Source organism: Hyperolius riggenbachi, chromosome 5, assembly GCF_040937935.1.
Source record: "Hyperolius riggenbachi isolate aHypRig1 chromosome 5, aHypRig1.pri, whole genome shotgun sequence".
Classification (NCBI taxonomy): Eukaryota; Metazoa; Chordata; class Amphibia; order Anura; family Hyperoliidae; genus Hyperolius; species Hyperolius riggenbachi.
The window spans coordinates 398,653,980-398,674,808 of record NC_090650.1 but is presented as its reverse complement, the minus strand read 5'-3'; the positions used below and the strand labels follow the sequence as shown (position 1 = coordinate 398,674,808).

General features: G+C 48.0%; 1 protein-coding gene and 2 non-coding genes across 4 annotated transcripts in view; 1 reads left to right on the top strand and 2 right to left on the bottom strand.

The window, feature by feature from the left end:
- The first annotated feature begins 429 nt into the window (after window positions 1–429).
- NAPRT (nicotinate phosphoribosyltransferase) overlaps window positions 430–20,829 on the top strand; it is a 196,949-nt gene continuing 176,549 nt past the window's right edge. Inside the window, exons 1-2 of one of the 2 annotated variants that reach the window (XM_068237906.1) lie at window positions 430–459; window positions 12,022–12,239. The gene's annotated coding sequence lies outside the window, so the exon portion shown is untranslated. The other variant, XM_068237905.1, reaches the window with a different exon arrangement.
- Window positions 18,467–18,585, bottom strand: LOC137520115 (5S ribosomal RNA). The gene has a single exon (XR_011021458.1). It is a non-coding gene; the product is annotated as a 5S ribosomal RNA (ribosomal RNA).
- LOC137520114 (5S ribosomal RNA) lies at window positions 19,669–19,787 on the bottom strand. Its single transcript, XR_011021457.1, has one exon. It is a non-coding gene; the product is annotated as a 5S ribosomal RNA (ribosomal RNA).

Sequence of the window (20,829 nt, the reverse complement as noted above, 5' to 3'; positions counted from 1 at the left end):
ATGCTCAGTGGGAAGTTAGACATTATTTAGCTGAAATATCTCCGCTTCCGCACCACGTACACTCCCGAAATTTTCAGGGGAGGGAGGGGACCCCCAGATCCAGCTCTGTGTCGAATTGCAGCCCCCTAGCCCCGGTAGTTCCCGAGATAGGTTTGCTGCAATCAGTCTCGGGAACCAGCGGGGCTCGGGGGCTGCAATTCGGCACAGAGCTAGATGTGGGGGTCTCCTCCCTCCCCTGAAATTTTCGGGGGTGTACGTGGTGCGGAAGCGGAGATATTTAGGACGTTTCACACGTGGCTGCACAATGTAATGGGGCGCAGGCTCCTACTGCGCATGCGGGGCTGCAAAATCTGAGAGGCTGCAATAGCTGACATGACACCGGCTGTCTGCGTGTGATGACTCACTTGTGGGAGGGGCTAGTATGTGCCGTTCGGCTGAGTGAGGGAGAGCTCAAGCTAGGTGAGCGGGAAATACGAAGACGCTAATTAGTCAGCAGGAAATGGAGCTGCAAATAGTGACGTTTACATGATGTCAATGCAGGGCAGCTCAGGTGAAATTAATGCCTGTGGGCCTCTCCCCTTCCTCAGCTGCTGCTGTGAATGAGGTGTCTGCTTCTATCCAGGAGGTTTGGAAGTGGGATTCTCACCTGTTATCCTGCAGGAGAGGTAACTGGAAGCTGGCTATACACTATCCAATTTCTTTGCTCAAATAGACTTTCTATTAGACAGACACATCGAATTGGGCAAAAAAATGTGTATTCCATTGGTACTGTGATTGACCGCATGAAAACCGCAATTTTGGTTCTTGGTGATGTCGATAGCGTTGCTGATCGGCAGTGTGGTAGTATAGTGTATGGCCATCTAAATGTAAATATCCACAGTTGATGTCCCCTCAAGGCACATTTAAAATTCGTCTTGGAGCATAAAGGGTACTTATCCGTTAGCCGGGCACATCCTCTAGGTGGTGACAAAACTCCACCAGAGTTACATCTTTCCCTACTATCCATGTCGGCCTGGAGGGGGAATAGTAATTAGCGCCACCTGCCGGATGCGCCCGGCTAACAGATAAGTACCGCATAAAGTCTTTTCAAAGCAAATGTGAATTTAAAGGAAACATCAGGCAAAAACAAAGAATTCAGTTTTACTTACCTGGTGTTTTTTTCCAGCTTCTGGCAGTGTATGTGTCCCTCGCCGCAGCTTCACTCCCAGTCCCAGCCGGACTACTGGTGTCACCTCCGTAGCAGCCGCAACTCAGCTAGGTGGACAGCTACTGCGCTTGCAGGCTAGGTGAGATGCAAACAATACCAAGTTGATGCAGGATTATGCAAATTCAGTTTGCAGCTTGAAAATAAACCAATCAAACTTCCGCCAAGATGAAATTTGGTTCTTTTCGTTTAGATTGGTTCATTTTAAAGATGCATATATTTGCATGATCTTGCATCAACTCTGAATCATTTGCATCTCAATGACCATCCCTAACCATCATTAACGCAATCCCAACAAATGAGCTTTTGGACCCTTTCACACAGGCAGTTGATCAGTATGCTCACCAAACCGGTTTCAAGTAGTAGTGAGAAGTTACCAGGCAGCAGCATGCAGTTGTGATAGGCATTTCTCTGTCTATCAACTGCCCGTGTAAAAGGGCCCTAACTTCCAAGCGGCATTGTTTCACTACTTAAAGCGGACCCAAACCAAACCTTTTTTTAATTAAACATATTTAGTTGCAGCACTCTGACACATACAAAGATAAATAAACACGCCTTCAAACCTATGATCATTTCAGTGCATGCTTTTCACCCTTCTCTTTTCATAGCTAGGGTTATACTGGGGGCAGCCATTAGCAATTCCTCCATTGCCAGACACCATCTATTCCACCAGTTTGCCGGGAAAATCCCGGCAATTTGAAAGGAAGGGAGGGGTTCCTCCAATAAATGTAAAATATTTTATATTTGTCATCATGCAGCTGAAAAAAGGCTGCTATTTATTATAATTTAGAAAATAGATTTTATTCCTGAAATCTTGTATTTTTAATTTGGGTCCACTTTAATGACTGCTCCACACCGATGAGCGTGGATGCGGCGGCAGCAGCCCCAAGGCCGCCTAACACCAATTGGCGTGCAGTCCTAGGGGTGTGTTTTACAGGAGATCGTGTGCGCCAATGCGCGCGCATCTCTGCTGAAATGACAGAGCTTCGCTCCGCCACCAGTCTCCCAGCGGCAATCGCTGCTGGGAGACTTAAATGGCGAAACCGCTGTCTATTTACATTGTACAGCGCTGCGATCTATAGCAGCGATGTACTGGGGACAGCCGTGTGACATGGCTGTCCCTCTGGGCGGCAGGAAAGCAATCCGCTGGGATAAAAAAAAGTTTAAAAGAAAAAAATAAATGTCCTGGGAGCAATCATAGCTTACCAACAGAAAGCTTTGTTGGTGGGCAGAAAAGGGGGAGGGGGGATCACTTGTGTGCTGAGTTGTGTGGCCCTGTAGTGAGCCCTTAAAGGGAAGGTTTGCGCATCATTAAAAAAAAAAAAAAACTGCACTTACCTGGGGCTTCTTCCAGCTCCTGGTAGTCGACCGATGTCCAGGTCGGCTTCCAGGTCAGCTTCTGTGTGCTCCACGGCGGGGGGGGGGGGGGGGTCACGTGGTGTAGTGACGTCATCGGGTCTCTACTGCGCAGGCGCAGAACTACTGCGCTTGCGCAGTAGAGACCAGATGACGTCACTTACACCACGTGACTTGCGCCGTGGAGTGCACATGAAGCCGACCTGGCGAGGTCGGCTTCTTCATCGCTGGACGCCGGGAGGGAGAGGAGCTGTGGCGAGGGCACCGATCGACTGCCAGGAGCTGGAAGCAGCCCCCGGTAAGTGCAGTTTGTTTTTTATAGTCTGCGCGGATTTTCCCTTTAAAGCTGCAGTGGCCTTAATTGTAAAAAATCGCCTGGTCACTTAAACAGAATCTGTAACGTCAAAACGTCCCCTGGGGGGTACTCACCTCGGGTGGGGGAGCCTCAGGATCCTAATGAGGCTTCCCACGCCGTCCTCCGTCCCTCGGGGGTCTCGCTGCAGCCCTCCGTACAGTGGTGACGTCAATATTTACCTTCCCGGCTCCTGCGCAGGCGCTCTGACGGCTGTCGGCCCAAAAGATCAGATAAATGTGATTGGAAATATGTAATATATTGATTATTGCACCATCCATGAGCCAATCTGTGCTTCCTAACCATCATAGCCTATTATAAAAAAATGTTTTTACTTAAGGCTAGGTGCACACATAGCAAAATCCGCTAGCGTTGTGGAAACTGCTGCGTTTTTGACACTAATGGAAGTCTATGAGTCGCAGGAAAAACGCTTGTTTTGTTGTATGATTTGCAGAAAACGCATCAAAACGCACATAATGAAAGTCAATGGGAACGCAATCGTTTGTGTTTCCATGCGTTTTTATATGCTTTTTTTTTTTATTTTTATTTTTTTTTATTGTTTTGTGATGTGCTTCCTGTTGTCTTCCTAGTGATTTGCATAAATCAAAATATTAAAATGCATGAAAAAACGCATACAGACGGAAACGCATTAAAACGCACGTGAAACGCTTGAAAAACGCATCTGCGGTAAAAGAAAAAGCTAATGCAAACGCACAAAAACCGCACTCAAAAAAAATCTGCACGTGACAAAACGCAGCCTTTCATATTATATTATGTGTGAACCTACCCTGAAAAACAACTGAAGTGAGAGGGATATGGATGCAGCCATATTTAATTTCTTTTTAAGCAATACCAGTTACCTGGCTGATCTGCTGATCCTCTGCCTCTAATACTTTTAGCTATAGACCCTGAACAAGCATGCAGAAGATCAGGTGTTTCTGACATTACTGTCAGATCTGACAAGATTAGCTGCGTGCTTGTTTCTGGGGTTATTCAAACAGTGCTGCAACCAAGTAGATCGTCAGGGCTGTCAGGCAACTGGTATTGTTTAGAAGAAAATAAATATGGCAGCCTCCATATTCTTCTCACTACAATTGTCCTTTTGTTAAACGATTGCCAGAATCCTTCACAGTTAATTTGGAGAATCTTATTTTCTGCCAATCTGATAGCCTTTCTATGATTAATCGGGCAATTATTCACTGAAATTTGTACTGTTAGTGGTCACCTTTCACATTGCACCAAACCATAACCCTTTTACTTGTAAATACTTTAATACAAAGCCACTTATACCAATTAGCTATTTGGATCCTGTGATGACTGTTTATGATCCTGTCCGGTTTATAACTAGTGTGATGATTATGGAATTGGCCCAATGTCAGTGCACATGGTTGGTGTCTCGCTTGTCTTGTCAGGTTCCCTCGCCACTTCCCCAAAAAGCTCGTAGGTAGATAACAAAACATTTAGGGCCCATTCACACCTGAGCGGGAATCGTGCGATTCCCGCTCACGGCAAACCGCTAGCGGTTCTGCAAGAACCGCTACACAATGTAGCGAGTGGCAGTGTTCTCACTGCCGCGGTTGCGGTTAGCGATAACCGCGCTGCATGCAGCGGTTTGCCGGCGACGAGCGTTCCGCGATTAGCGATCGTGATTAGCAGCACGCTAATCGCGATCGCTCCAAAACCGCCGCTGTGTCGAGTGATTTTTCCGCGCTAATCGCGGGAAAATCACTCCCGCAGGCCGGCGTTCTGCGGTTTTAAGTGTGAACGGGCCCTTAGGGCTTGTTCACACTATGAGCATTTGCAGATTTTTTAAAGTGCTGGTGATTTTGAAAATCGCTCTGAAAGTGCTTGTGCATTGATTTCCTATTAGAGTGTTCACATATGAGCGTTTTTTTTTCATTGCTTTCTGATCGCATAAGCGTTTCCTGTACCATTTTTGGCTAGAATGGAAGGTATAGGGAAATCGCAAAGTGCTTGAAGAAGCTAATTAGCCCTCTTGTGCACTCCAGGATGTGAAAGCAAAATATTAACTCCTACCGTGTTTCCCCTAAAGTAAGACATCCCCCTGAGAATAAGCCCTAGCAGGAATTCCTAGCATGCTTGAAATAAAAGACATCCCCCGAATGTAAGCCCTAGCAGGAGCCCACATGACACCAGCAAGTCACACTCAATACAAAGCCTGGATACAGGAGAGCAGCAGTATAATGGGAATTCTATAGTCCTGTATATGTGTCGCAGTGTTCTCCCCAGAAATTTTTTCCAGCCGGGTGGCATGAAAAAGTAGCCGGGTGGGGCACAACCGGGGGAATGCAGGGCTGACGCAACTCTGCTCACAGCATAGGAGGAGGAAACAAGCTGATGTCAGCCGGGTGCTCACCAAAATTAGATGGGTGGAGAATGTGGTTAAAAGAGCCTGGGGAGAGCACTGAGCCTCCATATGGCTCTCATTTCAGGCGTGCTTTAAGAAATACACCATCTGTATTAAAGGGACTCCGCTGAAAATAGTAAAAAGATTTTGGGGAGGAAGCCCCAGGTATGTATAAAGCCCCATCTACACAATACGATTCTTTGTACAATTCGATTACGATTCTATTTATGATCCAATTAAATCTGACATGTCGGGATTCGATTTGCCATTGTTTTGCAATGGCAAAGCGAATTGAATCGAATCCCGATCGGACATGTCGGATTTAATCGGATCGTAAATAGAATCGTAATCAAATCGCACAAAGAATCTTATAGTGTAGATTGGGCTTAAATCTTTTTACTATTTTCAGCTCTGGTACACTTTAAAGTGAACCGTGTTTTTTGTTATATTTGCAGCTACAGAAATCCATCTGACAGTGCAGGTGAAACAGACATCATATAGTTAACACATGTCCAGAGCTATACAGCTATATGTATTGGGCATCGTTAATGGTACCGATCGAACACAATTATTCAGTCAATGGTTTTGGGGTTGATTCCTCTACCAATCATCTGATTGATAAAGTTTTCCTTGTTGTTTGTGGACCCCATCGATTGTTTCCGGCTGAATGCATTTATTTGATCAGGAATTGTCACATGTCCATGTTCTACAGATTACTCTGAGAAGCTACAAATTCACACAGATAAGAACTGTGTTTTTTGTGTGTGTGAAAATGCAAAGTGCAGCATGATCTGAAAGGACATGCTGGCCCTTGTGATTTCACAGGTTTTTATTGTATCCTTAGAAAAGGGGGGGGGGGGGAGAATAAACGTCAGGACAGATTATTTATTTTTTTGTGTGCAAACTGACTGAGGTCACAGCTGGGCTGCCAGCTACATGCGTTTTGCCTGTATCTGTTCTGATCAGGTTTGTTCTCTCAGTGCTGATGTCAGTGAGCTGTCAGTGAGCTCCGTTCTCCAGGCAGCCAAAACATCCCCTCTCTATGCAACTAGTCCGCAGCTGCCCCGTACGTCTTGTGACAGCCGGGGGAGGAGGCGAGTGATTGCCTGCACTCCCCACTCCTCTCTAGTTTTCTAAGGGCTCTTTCACATTAGGGCAGATTTTCTGCGTTTCAACGCAAAGGATAAAGTTTGCGTTACCCAAGGTGAAATGAAAGTCCATAGACTTTTATTTTAGCTTTCACATATAACGCAGCCTTTTTGTGCGTTGCGTTCCACTGCACCCAGGCGCAGTTTTTTGGCCAACGCTAGCTTTATGCGTTACAATGTTAGTCAATGTAAAACGCACACTATGCGTGTTTTTAATCCGTTAACGCAGGCAATCAGTCCCAGAATGCAACAGAGGAACAATGTAGAAAGTTGAAAACTAAAAGAAAAAAAAATTATCTGCGTTTTCCTATGTCCTGTAACGCATTGAAAACGGATTAAAAACGCACACTCACTGCAGTGCAACGCATATCAAAACGCATTAAAACGCATACAACAAAACGTATGCTTTGAGCGTTCTCCAACGCAAGCTCTGATGTGAAAGAGCCCTAAACACAAGTGCCGTATATTTCACAGAGACGGGCAAGTAATTACGGATACACATTCAGAGGGGAGGGAGGGAGAGAGAGAGAGACAACTGACCTAATGACGCAGCTGTGAGGAGGAAAGGAGGCTCCGAATTACAAAGCCAAACGGCCGTAGTCTGCCCTGCCTTTATAGCTACAAAGACACCAGAGTCCCTTCTCTGTAACTGACTGCTTGTATCTATGCGCATCGTTCCTGGAAGAGCACTCTGCAGTGAGATGGTCCCGCCTACCGCCGAGCTGAGCCAATACCTGCACGAGCCTGTTGGAAAGCACTTGTACAGAGGAGAGAGCCTAGCGTGTGACGCAGCCGGGCGGGCGGCTTACCTCACCCGGGCGGTGCGCCCACCTAATTGATCCTGGGGAGAACACTGTGTCGGGCAATTTGTGGTTTTGTTGGAGCCAGCCCTCCTGATCTGTGGTGATAAGCATCAGCAGCACTTCACCTCTTCTCAGGACACACAGCTTATCCAATCATAGCTCTGGGGAGCCTGACAGAGTCCTCTGCCTGCAAGAAATAGACTCTTAACCACATGATCAGCAGAATCAATTTCTTGTCAGTGGGAGCCAATATCTGCAAACCACAGGCTCTGTGTACGCTGCTTGTGTTTCAGCACGGCATGCAGTATATACTCCCTCACTCACTCACTCACTCACTCACTCACTCACTCACACTTCCCCCCCCCCCCCCCCCCCCCCCCCCCCCCAAAAAAAAAGACATCCTCTGAAAATAAGCCCTAGCACATCTTTTGGAACAAAAATTAATATGACAGTGTCTTATTTATGGGGAAACACGGTACCTATCATCTAATTACCCCCTTGTGTCACCTATACTTGGCCTTAAGATTCGTGGACACTTGAAATGGCTGCTGCCCGTAGCGATCGGATGCGATCGATAGTGCGACAGTTCTGAGACCAAACGCTGTACAATACATCACTATGCTGTTGTCATGCAATGTGTGTGTATAGTACTAGGGTTCCCAAACTGTACGCCATAGCGATCGGATCCAGTCGCTACAAACGCACAGGCTGGCGATAATGGTACGCCACATTCCAACTAGCAATGCAATATGGCATGTAGGGGATCATTTTAACCGGAACAAATAATGTTTTGAGGCGTTTTATAACTGTGGCGCTTATCATGTAAAAGTTACAAAGGGTGTAAAATGAAAAAATGTCTTTTGAATTTATGCCTAATTGTTTTCTATAACATGCTTATAAAGCAATGTCTTACCCTAACATGTATTTGCCAATGTATTGTTAAAGGAACAGTATCGAGTAACATGTTTTTTTCAATTGAGGTAGGAAATGTTTGAGCAGTGCTGCGAAGTACTGGTGAATACATTTGTATTCTTATCTATTTATTTACTGTTATTTAAAGAGACACTGAAGCGAAAAAAAAAATATATGATATAATGAATTGGTTGTGTACTATGAATAATTACTAGAAGATTAGCAGCAAAGAAAATATTCTCATATTTTTATTTTCAGGTATATAGTGTTTTTTCTAACATTGCATCACTCTATAATATGTGCAGATTACACAACACTCAGCATTCAAAATGAGTCTTTCAGAGCAGTCTGTGAAGTAATGAACTCTCCTCTAGCAGAGGAAAAGTAAACAGTTCAATTACAGTTGAAATAATAAGTCAGATAACAGCCCTCTCCACGACTAAGTAATGCTGGGAATACACGGTTCGTTTTTGCCTTCGTTTAAACCTTCGATTCGTTCGGTAAACGAATCGAGTGTTGAAAACGTATGTGAAAATAGTCATAATCTCATTATAGTTTCGATTAATAGACCCCAAAAACGAACGACTAGTGGTCGAACATGTTTGATATTATCTCTCTTTATCCATCTAATCGAGCCATTGGTAGGCTTGATGGCTGTTCAGATCGATTATATATTCGTTTATGCTAGTCCGTCCCTGTAAAAAGGGATTTTCGTTTCGTTTCTTTGCAGCCTTCGATCATTGGAAAAACGAAACCATCAGAATCGAAAAAAAAACGAAACCGTGGGTGGTGATATTAACCGTATGACCGATTATTTCGGGATCGAAAAGGACAAAAGGCACAATCGAAACGAAGGTTTAAACGAAGGCAAAAACGAACCGTGTATTCCCAGCATTAGTCGGAGAGCTTAATAGCTTTTTTGCATAGAGATTATTAGACTGATGTATCTGATCTTAATGTTGTTTTTCTTAGCTGTACTACACATACAAATCATAATATCATCATTTTTTTTCCGCTTCAGTGTCTCTTTAATTCCTTTCACACTTTTCTGAAGGCAGAGTAAACCATGAGGGGAGGGGGAATTCCTTCACACTTCATGTGTTAACCTTGTGTGTGTAAGAAAAAGCCTGTTTGCCTGTCTCTAAATGAGATCTCTGTAGAGAGCAGAGGAAACGTATCTTATCTGCAACATAAACATTTGTGAGGGCTTGTCCACATTAGAGGCATTTTTTGGATTCTTTAAGCGCAGACGATTTATACAAATCGCCCTAAGGGCCCTTTTCCACTAGCAATCGCTAGCGTTCACGCTGAATGCTAGCGATTGCTGAATCGCAATTACCGGCGATTCCCCGACGTTCGCGGACGCGATTTTGCTATGCTATGCACTGCATAGCAAAATCGCGGCAAATATCGCTCCGCCGCGCGTTCGCGTTCCCGGCAAAAACGAATCGCGGTAGTGGAAATGACCTACCGAGATTCCTATGTTAAAAAGCAAACTGTAGCGATTGTAAAATCGCTAGCGGTTTGCGTTTTTGCGATTCAGCCAGCGCAAACGCGCTGGTGGAAAAGGGCCCTAAAAGTGCTTACACTATGCTTTCCAATTAGAGAGTTCTCATTGGGGCGTTTCGTTTGCTTGACGCTGACTAAAGCACTGCATGGACCATTTTCAGGGCGATTTGCCCTGAATGGAAGGTATAGGAAAACCGCAGAACACTCACAAAATTGCTTTGTACGGCAATTGCGTTCATGGTTTTAGGAATAAATACATTGTATTTATTATTTTCCGGATCAGAGTTTACTTCTTGACTTGCGTCAGGGAGTGAATTAAAAAAGCGCTCTGGAAACGCGCTTGCGAAAGTGCTTTTAAAGGACTTACGAGGCCAAATATCGAAATTTTGGTCATTACCTGTTTGATATTAGAATCCATAGGTTATTTCCTCTGCTCCCTCTGTCCCATTCCGCCTCCAATGCATTTTTTACATAGCCCCCAGGCTGCGACCCGACCCCACAGCACGGGTCGTCTCGTATGCCACAATCAAGATGGCCGCCGCCAAGATCCGCGCCTGCGCAGTACGCATGGCGGAGAGTGCGGCTGCGCATCTCTCCGCCCTCGCCCAGCCGCGTACTCGATGTCAGCGTCCTCCTAGCGTGGCAGCGGGCGCGCTCATGGCGAGGGCGGAGAGCTGCGCAGCCGCACTCTCCGCCATGCGTGCTGCGCAGGCGCGGATCTTGGCGGCGGCCATCTTGATTGTGGCATACGAGACGACCCGTGCTGTGGGGTCGGGTCGCAGCCTGGGGGCTATGTAAAAAATGCATTGGAGGCGGAATGGGACAGAGGGAGCAGAGGAAATCACCTATGGATTCTAATATCAAACAGGTAATGACCAAATTTTCGATATTTGGCCTCGTAAGTCCTTTAACAAAAACGCTTTGACCACCCAAGTGCTGGGAAATGTAAAAAAATGGCCAGTATGAACGCGATCGGAACACAATGCGAAGAAGGCCTAATTGTGTGCTTTTCATATAACTCTGCTTCAATATTACGCTGTTCTTAGCATGTCAGACTGCAGAGATTCATCCCTGAGACATTCCAAACGTAGCTGAAATCTACACACAATGAATTAAAACTTTTTCCTCTGATATTTAACAAGAAAAGTAGGAAAATGTTTACACAGGTACTTAGACATTATTTGTACATTGTCATTTTAGAACACTTGGTTTGATAGTGTTCCTTTAACTGTAACCTGAACAAATAGTTTTCCCTAACGAATAATGGTAACTTCCCCCCTCAATACGTTCCTGGTGTCTAGTTGTCCTCCCCTCCCTCCCCCATGCAGCATATCTGGTGTGTGCCCCCCCCCCCCCATAACTGATAAGGACCTGGAGTCCCAGTGCAGCATGCCCAGCCCTGGATCGGGTAAGATGGTTTTCCACTGCCAGTACGTTTCACTTATCTGTGGCTTCTGCCAGCTCCCTGCAGCCGCCCTGTGCCTGCGCCGGTCCTCAACGGTCACCCGCTGCGGCTCACTTTCCCTTTCACCGACTTACAACTTGATGTCCATTGTGCCTACACGGCTCTGGCCGCGTGCATCCTCATTCTCGCTCCCATTGCTGGGAGCATCCTGCACAAGCGCAGTACGTACTGTACCTGCCCAGGACTCTCATGGCGACAGGAGTGCAAACAAGGACGCGTGCAGGCACAATGGATGGCAATCGGCTCAGTCGCTGAAAGAGAGCTGCGGCAGGGGACTTGAGGGCTGTTGACCAGTGCGGGAACAGGGCGGTTGCATGGGGCTGGCAGGTAAGTTAAACACACTTTTTTTTTTATAGATACTTCAGGTTTGTTTTTAAGGCCTGGTTCACATGGATGGTTCTGCTACCATAAACGACAGCCATGGCACTTGTCTTGTAAACGCTGTCTGTTCAGATGAAAAGACAGTCAATTGGTATGATTGCTTACCGTCGTTGAGCAAGTTCCATGTTTCGATCCTAATTTTTGCCATCGTCTGCACGCTTGCAGAAAAGCAATTGCAACGAGACGCCGGGCTGCTGCTGGAGGCTGGTTCAGACGCTGGTCAGAGCCAATCCTTACAAAAACGAAACAAGCTTTTTGAGAGAACAGGCAACCACTAGACACCAGGGAACACATTATGTAAGCGTGAGGGGAAAACTACTAGATATCCGGTACGATCTATGGGAGAGGGAGGGGAGACCACTACACATATGACCTGTATATAATCTGAGATTTTTGGTCTAGAGGGCATTTTAGAAGCAAAACGGTCTTGGTTAATTCTCAAGTACAAATATGGAATCTCTGCTCTAACTTCTTCCATTAAATGATCCACAGTATAATTATTGCTTTATTTCCTTCTACCCAGTAAACTGTCGGCGGCCTTACTTATGAAGTGACTTCATGCATTGTACATGCTCACAAGGATAGGCAACACAGTTGGACCGGGGGCCCCAATCTGAATGAAAAGGAAACAAGATCGCTCAGCTCTGCTTAGAGGAGCTTCCAGAAGCCTCAGGAAGTAAGATGGACAGAGAACAAGGGGGACCCGATGACCGCAAGCAGCGTCAGGACACTCAGGAACAGGTAATATAGCCCACCATGGGCTTTATTGAGTAATAGTTTCCCCTTTTGTGGGGGTACTTTAAAGACCAGAGCCTTTTTTTCTATATTTTTCCTCTGTGGTTGCTGTGATGAACTTGTAGGGATTATATTAGACAGCTGCTTTTAGCGGCGGTGGGAGCATGTGGAGTCGGACTGTTGAAATCGACATCCTGGCTAAGATAAAATAGCTGCAAACAGAACATAGATTTCAATAAGCGGTGTCTGTAATGCAGGTATACACGGTACGTTTCTGTACCGTGTATCGACCAGCTGATCCGGCCAGCTGATGTTATTCAGCTAATCCGATCAAGCCGCTCGACCCCCGCCCGCTCGATCCCTGCCGGCGGACAATGGCAGGGAATCGAGCGCTGATAAGGAAGCGTCGTCGAGGACGAGCGGTAATCGAGCCACGCGCTGACGCGGCTGGGGTCGATCCGGCGGCTAATCGGCCGCCGGATCGACCCGTGTATTCCCAGCATAAAGGGTTAACTTAATCTGGCTGATAACCATATATTTGTTGTGGCCAGAACCCAAAATCTGCCCACTGCCTGACTGGGCTGGTCAAGTCCTTGAGTGACAGTGACTTTGGCCAAGGTTGTGAGTGACGAGCTGACTGTTCCCCTTCCTTTTCTTTCCATGCCCCGTCTACCACTCATCACCTCTGTTCTCCTCGCTTTGTGCCCCCTCCCGCTGCCGGTCATAACCTGTATCCCCTTCTGCTTCTCTCTGTGCCCAGACTACTGCATGTCTCCTCTGAGACCGTATTGAGCATGTCTGTCCTATCTATCCACACGCACCCACGCACACACACCCACACACCACACACACTTCGGTATTCGGCCCCTTTGAAGTTTTCCACATTTTGTCATATTACTGCCACAAACATGAATCAATTTTATTGGAATTCCACATGAAAGACCAACACAAAGTGCTGTACACATGAAAAGTGGAACGAAAAACATACATGATTCCAAACATTTTTTTTACAAAAAATAAGTGCAAAGTGGTGTGTGCATAATTATTCGGCCCCCTTTGATCTGAGTGCAGTCAGTTGCCTATAGGCATTGCCTGATGAGTGCTAATGACTAAATAGAGTGCACCTGTGTGTAATCTAATATCAGTACAAATACAGCTGCTCTGTGAGGGCCTCAGAGGATGTCTAAGAGAATATTGGGAGCAACAACACCGTGAAGTCCAAAGAACACACAAGACAGGTCAGGGATCAAGATATTGAGAAATTTAAAGCAGGCTTAGGCTACAAAAAGATTTCCAAAGCCTTGAACATCCCACGGAGCACTGTTCAAGCGATCATTCAGAAATGGAAGGAGTATGGCACAACTGTAAACCTACCTATAACGATCGGTGTAACACAGAGAGGATCTGATTACCGTTGATCTGCAGTATCACCGAAAATGCAGATATAAACCAGATTATTGATGATCTGCAGTATCACCGATAATCAGATATCTCTAACCTCTGGACACCTGAGTGATAAGAGTGTTTTGGTGCAACAGTAAAGCTGGCCATACACTGGCCCGATTTACCGCCGTTTCGACAGCAGATTCGATCACTGGGATCGAATCTGCTGCCAATCGTTCGCGCTACACGCCGAATTTTGATTCATTTCGACCGATCCCGTCGATCGCGCCGTGCGGAAAATTACTGTCGATCGCCGGCGGGTAAAGAGTGCATCGCTAGCGGCGTTCGAGTGCCCGACGACCGACGCAATAGAGCCCGCATACATTACCTGCTCCGCCGGCGCGACTGCCCCCGCTCTGGTCTCCGGCATGCCTTCACTTATTCCTGCCCGGCAGGAAGTTTAAACAGTAGAGGGCGCTCTACTGTTTAAACTTCCTGCCGGGCAGGAAGAAGTGAAGTATGCTGGAGCCGGAGACCAGAGCGGAGAAGAGCGGAGACGAGCGGGGGCAGTCGCGCCGGCGGAGCAGGTAATGTATGCGGCGGGGGCAGGGAGTGGCGGCGGCGGCAGCAGCACCACCACAACAGATTGTGATCGGTTTCAGGCTGAAATCGGTTCACAATCTGTTTGCAGTAAAGGTAGCCATACGATCCCTCTCTGATCAGATTCGATCAGATAAGGATCTGTCTGTTGGTCGAATTTGATGGCAAATCGACCAGTGTATGGCCACCTTAATACTTTGAGGCGCGCACCTGGAAGGCAGGTGCAAGAGCAGATAGGAATACTGCTAGGCAACTGATTCCTTCCGTAGTCTGGACTCTCCCGGGGGAGGAGTCAGACAGCGAGTGGGAAGGACAGAACGTGAGCGACACTAAAGGAGAAGTCTCACTGACAGATCAGTGAACTATCTCCTATCAGGAGAGATAGTTCTCGAGGTCGGACAAGCCAGGTCGTAAACACACGGACAGATAAAGTACAGAGACAGGAAGCAGATGCAGAATCCAGACACTAACTGAGTTTTGGCAACAGAGTATCAGAGAGACAAAGGTACAAAATCAGAGATCAGAAGAATGGTCAGGGAAGCAGAAAGTCATAACAAATAATCAACAATGTCTAAGCTAAGGTGTGAGTTCCTTGGCCGTCAACACCTAGGAAACTGATCTAGAATATATAACAGATAATAGCAAAATTCCTAAACTAAGGTGTGAGATCCTTGGCCATCAACACCTTTGGAAACTGATCTAATAACACAGATACAGACAAGGTCTGAGTGCTACCATGTAGTGATCGCAACGGCAGACAACCAGCAAATGCCCAGCCACCAGTATATATAGTTCAGCGCTCTCCAGCGCCTCCCCCAAGTGCTGGACCAATGGAAACAGTTTCTGGCGTCAGCTGACCAGCCTGGTCAGCTGATCCCCCACTGACTGGCATAAAGCTCTTCCTCTCAGCACACGCGCGTCCACCTAAACCTATGTGGACTACAGCTCCCAGCCACACCAGAACCTTGCTGTGAAATGCCTGCTGCGCTGCACGCGGAATCCGCCGCCATGCCACCAGCGCATGCGGCGGTTCCTCCGCGTTCAGGCGGACCAAAAGACGAGTGAGCACATGCATCAGTTGTTGCGCTGTACGCGGAATCCGCCGCCTTGCCAGAAGTGCATGCGGCGGTGCTTCCGCGTTTTCTCACACTACCAAGACAAGGCCATCCACCTAAACTCACAGGCCGAACAAGGAGAGCGCTGATCAGAAATGCAGTCAAGAGGCCCATGGTGACTCTGGACGAGCTGCAGAGATCTACAGATCAGGTGGGAGACTCAGTCCATAGGACAACTATTAGTCATGCACTGTACAAAGTTGGCCTTTATGGAAGAGTGGAAAGAAGAAAGGCATTGTTAACAGAAAGCATAAGAAGTCCCGTTTGCAGTTTGCCACAAGCCATGTGGGGGACACAGCAACCATGTGGAAGAAGGTGCTCTGGTCAGATGAGACCAAAATGGAACTTTTTGGCCAAAATGCAAAACGCTATGTGTGGCGGAAAACTAACACTGCACATCACTCTGAACACACCATCCCCACTGTCAAATATGGTGGTGGCAGCATCATGCTCGGGGGGTGCATCTCTTCAGCAGGGACAGGGAAGCTGGTCAGAGTTGATGGGAAGATGGATGGAGCCAAATACAGGGCAAACTTGGAAGAAAACCTCTTGGAGATTGCAAAAGACTTGAGACTGGGGCGGAGGTTCACCTTCCAGCAGGACAACTACCCTAAAAATAAAGCCAGGGCAACAATGGAATGGTTTAAAACAAAACATATCTATGTGTTAGAATGGCCCAGTCAAAGTCCAGATCTAAATCTAATCGAGAATCTGTGGCAAGATCTGAAAGCTGCTGTTCACAAACGCTGTCCATCTAATCTGACTGAGCTGGAGCTGTTTTGCAAAGAAGAATGGGCGAGGATTTCAGCCTCTAGATCAGTGGTTCCCAACCCCAACCTTTTCCGGCCCGGGGAACAGTGCCGTGCGCAGCAGGCTATGGGGGGGGGGGGTGCGGCTGCATAGCTAGCATAGTTGCCCCAGTATAGGGAGTTTAGTTGCCTCAGTATAGCTAGTATAGTGCCCCAGTATAGCTAGTATAGTGCCCCATTATAGCTAGTATAGTGCCCCAGTATAGCTAGTATAGTGCCCCAGTATAGCTAGTATAGTGCCCCAGTATAGCTAGTATAGTGCCCCAATATAGCCAGTATAGTGCCCCAGGATAGCCAGTATGGGTAGGTGGTGCCCCCGCCGCTGTTATTACCTTAACAGCGGCCGCTCTCCCCTCTCCGGCGCGTGTATTTATTCAAGCAGCGTATCTCCCGGCTGCTCTGTGTGATGCGGCAGGAAGCATAGCAGCGGTTTCCTGTAACGGCGATATGTATCGCCGTTACTATGGTAACCGAGCCCTGCTTCCTGCGCATCACACACAGAGCAGCCGGGAGATACGCTGCTTGAATAAATACATGCGCTGCAGAGGGGAGAGCGGCCACTGCTAAGGTAATAAAAGCGGCCGCGGGGACGGGCGGGAGGAAGAGGACAGTGCGCGGACCACAGGTTGGGGATCCCTGCACGGCACACCAGGCAACATCCTGCGGCACACTAGTGTGCCGCGGAACAGCGGTTGGGAAACACTGCTCTAGATGTGCAAAGCTGGTAGAGACATACCCTAAAAGACTGGCAGCTGTAATTGCAGCAAAAGGTGGTTCCACAAAGTATTGACTCAGGGGGCCGAATAATTACGCACATCCCACTTTGCAGTTATTGATTTGTAAAAAATGTTTGGAATGATGTATGATTTTCGATTCATTTCTCACATGTACACCACTTAGTATTGGTCTTTCACGTTGAATTCCAATAAAATTGATGCATGTTTGTGGCAGTAATGTGACAAAATGTGGAAAACTTCAAGGGGGCCGAATACTTTTGCAACCCACTGTATATATAAATTTGCAGTTTAAAGCACACTCTTCATTGTGACAGTAGCCACAGAAAGTCCAACAATTGTTTTGGGGGCCTCACAGGGTCCCCCTTTATCAAGGTGTGTGTTCCTACCACATGAATAGTGTGCTTTAAACTGCAAATTTTTGTGCTGATAACATTTGGAATTGCATTGGATTTGGTGGTACTGCCTATGCCACTTTTATCAAGCACTCTTGAATGCCGACAGTGTGCCCACTCTACCCTTGGATTTTTCTGTATATCTACACTGTCTGTGGTCGCTGTACGTAGTCAGTATATGGCACTGTTTTAACGTTTCACACTCATCAGTTGTAAACCTTTCATTTTTGTGGCAACCATGTTGCTGCCATTTATCTCACTAACTGGAAAGTAGCAGATCCATCATCCTCCAGATGATGTTCTAGAGGATTCTTTAAGGTTGCCGTCACATGGTGATCCGTGTGTAACTGTTAGATGTGATTTCAAATAAGTTTGTTGGCACAGCTAGAAGTATGAGGCCTGTAATGAAGGCTTAGTGTCTGTTGACAGTTCTTATGTAGCTGTCAAAAGGCTTCAATGCCATAGTGACTTGGCCAGTAAGATGTCATCAGTTGAGAACCATTTGGGCAGGAATTGTTTGTTTGAGCCTGCTTCAGTGGCAACTACGGTAAATGCAAGTCTTTAAAGGATTCTTTTCATTAACGGATAACTACTGCTAGGGGGAGTTTCGTGTTAAGCATTGTAGAGGAGAAAAGTTAGTATGAGGCAGAGGATAAAGAAGAAGGTTAGTGTGAGGTAAAGGAGGGCTGGAAGTTGGAGTCGTCGCCAAACATAAAAGTTAGGGCAGCGTCTTCCTGGTGTGTGACAAAAAATATGACTGTCAGATTTTCCAACCTCTACTTCTCCTGTGCTACTAACTACTTCTCCTGTGCTACTAACTACTTCTCCTGTGCTTCTGTTAACTATCCTCCCCCTCTCCTGGGCCTCGCACTAACCTCCCCCTCTCCTGGGCCTCGCACTAACCTCCCCCTCTCCTGGGCCTCGCACTAACCTCCTAAAGGTGGGTGAAATTAATAGAAAAAAAGATCAAAACAAACAAAAAGAGAGAGGGGTTCTGGCTGTACTGGTCCTCTCTGCTGACCTAAGTCTGCAGGAGGAAGTGCGGAGAGCTGACTTAGAAAGAGAAATGACAGGAAGAAAGAAAGAAGAAGGAAAAAAAAAAGGTAAAAAAAAAAAAGAGAGAGAGCGAAAGAAAAAGCAATGTGAAAAAGCCATAGAGAAGAGTGCCCCCTGCTGGGCTTGCTGCGGAAAAGCAAAAGCCTACAGCACCTGGTATTCCCAGGCGGTCTCCCATCCAAGTACTAACCAGGCCCGACCCTGCTTAGCTTCCGAGATCAGACGAGATCGGGCGCATTCAGGGTGGTGTGGCCGTAGGCGAAGACAAGGCCGACGCTTCGCACTCTTGTACGTGAGGATGACAGCCTGTTTCTGCCGGCCTCCCCTTCGCTGTGCTGCTCTCTGCTCTTTTTCTTCCTCCTTTGCTTTCTTCCTCTCCTCCTTTCTTTCTTTTCCTCCTGCAGCCACCCCGCCTCCTTCGCCCCCTGCGCTCTGTCCGGGCCCCTGGGCGCGCAGCCCCCCGATTTCTCTTTTACTGGCTCTTTAACTCCTTCCTGCCCAGCTCCACCGCTGGCTCCAGGCCTCACCGTCTCCCCTCCCTCCTCTTTTTCCCTTTCGCTGCAAAAACCCATTTCGCCGCCCTTTTCTGCTCCCCTAGCAGGGCGTGGAGCAGCACGGTCCCCACTTTGGGCGCCGTCCCGTTACAGACTGAAGGGCCCTTGCTAAATTAGATCAGGCTGGCCGGGCCCTGCGTGCACAGCAAGGGGCATGCGGCTGGCGCACCTCTCCGAGCCACACGTGCCAGGGGCTCGCATCTCTGGCTGGCGGGAATGGGAGGCCGTCGGCTGCGAGGGTTCCTCGCTGCGCTCGGCCGCACCTGCGCGGTGGCGCTTTCCTGGTTGCCCAGGAGCCGCTGCAATAAATACCTTGAGGCCGCGCGGTTGGGGAGCAGTTCTGCTGCTGCTACTACTGCCGGCAATGACGATAACCACAGGAGGGCCCCGCGAGGGTTTTCCCAGGTGCCCGGGCAGGCACCATAAGGCTGAGGGGCAGCGGCGGGACCCGATTAGGTGGGGAGAATGGGTAGGTTGGCTGCGTGTGAAAAGTGCACTGCTTTTCAAAAAATAAAAAAGCCATGTAAATAAAGGTGGGTGAGATGAATAGAAAAAAAGACCAAAACAAACAAAAAGAGAGAGGGGTTCTGGCTGTACTGGTCCTCTCTGCTGACCTAAGTCTGCAGGAGGAAGTGCGGAGAGCTGACTTAGAAAGAGAAATGACAGGAAGAAAGAAAGAAGAAGAAGGAAAAAAAAAAGGTAAAAAAAAAAGAGAGAGCGAAAGAAAAAGCAATGTGAAAAAGCCATGGAGAAGAGTGCCCCCTGCTGGGCTTGCTGCGGAAAAGCAAAAGCCTACAGCACCTGGTATTCCCAGGCGGTCTCCCATCCAAGTACTAACCAGGCCCGACCCTGCTTAGCTTCCGAGATCAGACGAGATCGGGCGCATTCAGGGTGGTGTGGCCGTAGGCAAAGACAAGGCCGCCGCTTCGCACTCTTGTACGTGAGGATGACAGCCTGTTTCTGCCGGCCTCCCCTTCGCTGTGCTGCTCTCTGCTCTTTTTCTTCCTCCTTTGCTTTCTTTCTTTCTTCCTCTCCTCCTTTCTTTCTTTTCCTCCTGCAGCCACCCCGCCTCCTTCGCCCCCTGCGCTCTGTCCGGGCCCCTGGGCGCGCAGCCCCCCGATTTCTCTTTTACTGGCTCTTTAACCCCTTCCTGCCCAGCTCCACCGCTGGCTCCAGGCCTCACCGTCTCCCCTCCCTCCTCTTTTTCCCTTTCGCCGCAAAAACCCATTTCGCCGCCCTTTTCTGCTCCCCTAGCAGGGCGTGGAGCAGCACGGTCCCCACTTTGGGCGCCGTCCCGTTACAGACTGAAGGGCCCTTGCTAAATTAGATCAGGCTGGCTGGGCCCTGCGTGCACAGCAAGGGGCATGCGGCTGGCGCACCTCTCCGAGCCACACGTGCCAGGGGCTCGCATCTCTGGCTGGCGGGAATGGGAGGCCGTCGGCTGCGAGGGTTCCTCGCTGCGCTCGGCCGCACCTGCGCGGTGGCGCTTTCCTGGTTGCCCAGGAGCCGCTGCAATAAATACCTTGAGGCCGCGCGGTTGGGGAGCAGTTCTGCTGCTGCTACTACTGCCGGCAATGACGATAACCACAGGAGGGCCCCGCGAGGGTTTTCCCAGGTGCCCGGGCAGGCACCATAAGGCTGAGGGGCAGCGGCGGGACCCGATTAGGTGGGGAGAATGGGTAGGTTGGCTGCGTGTGAAAAGTGCACTGCTTTTCAAAAAATAAAAAAAGCCATGTAAATAAAGGTGGGTGAGATGAATAGAAAAAAAAGACCAAAACAAACAAAAAGAGAGAGGGGTTCTGGCTGTACTGGTCCTCTCTGCTGACCTAAGTCTGCAGGAGGAAGTGCGGAGAGCTGACTTAGAAAGAGAAATGACAGGAAGAAAGGAAGAAGAAGAAGGAAAAAAAAAAGGTAAAAAAAAAAGAGAGAGCGAAAGAAAAAGCAATGTGA